Raw genomic sequence first — 418 nt, 5'->3', positions numbered from 1 at the left:
CTGGTTACTAAAAAAATTAAAAAGAAAAAAAAAAAAATAAAACTGTAGTAGGTTAATTGTGTTTACCATGCGTGAGTGGCCATAACTGAAACCTGACTGGTGGAGACTGTGTCGTAGCCGGGTTAAACTGTCGATGCTGTATTTAATGTTTGTCTAAGAGCACAAAGTCCTGTATCACGACTTGAAACGAGTCAGGATCGTTCTCAACAATCATACTTGGACTTAGTGGGTTATGACTACGATGGAACAACATGGGGATCGACGTTGGCTTCCCTTTGTTCAGTTTTAAGGCTTTTTGTTTGTGTGTTTAATCCCTTTATCACGTCTTTCTGGTCCATGACTACCTCTCTTTATGACTGTTCTTCAACTTCTTGGTGAGTTGGTTTGTTTCTGTCTCGCTGTCTATCAAACTGCCCAG

Source organism: Hoplias malabaricus, unplaced genomic scaffold, assembly GCF_029633855.1.
Source record: "Hoplias malabaricus isolate fHopMal1 unplaced genomic scaffold, fHopMal1.hap1 scaffold_106, whole genome shotgun sequence".
Lineage (NCBI taxonomy): Eukaryota > Metazoa > Chordata > Actinopteri > Characiformes > Erythrinidae > Hoplias > Hoplias malabaricus.
This window is presented reverse-complemented; position numbering follows the sequence as displayed.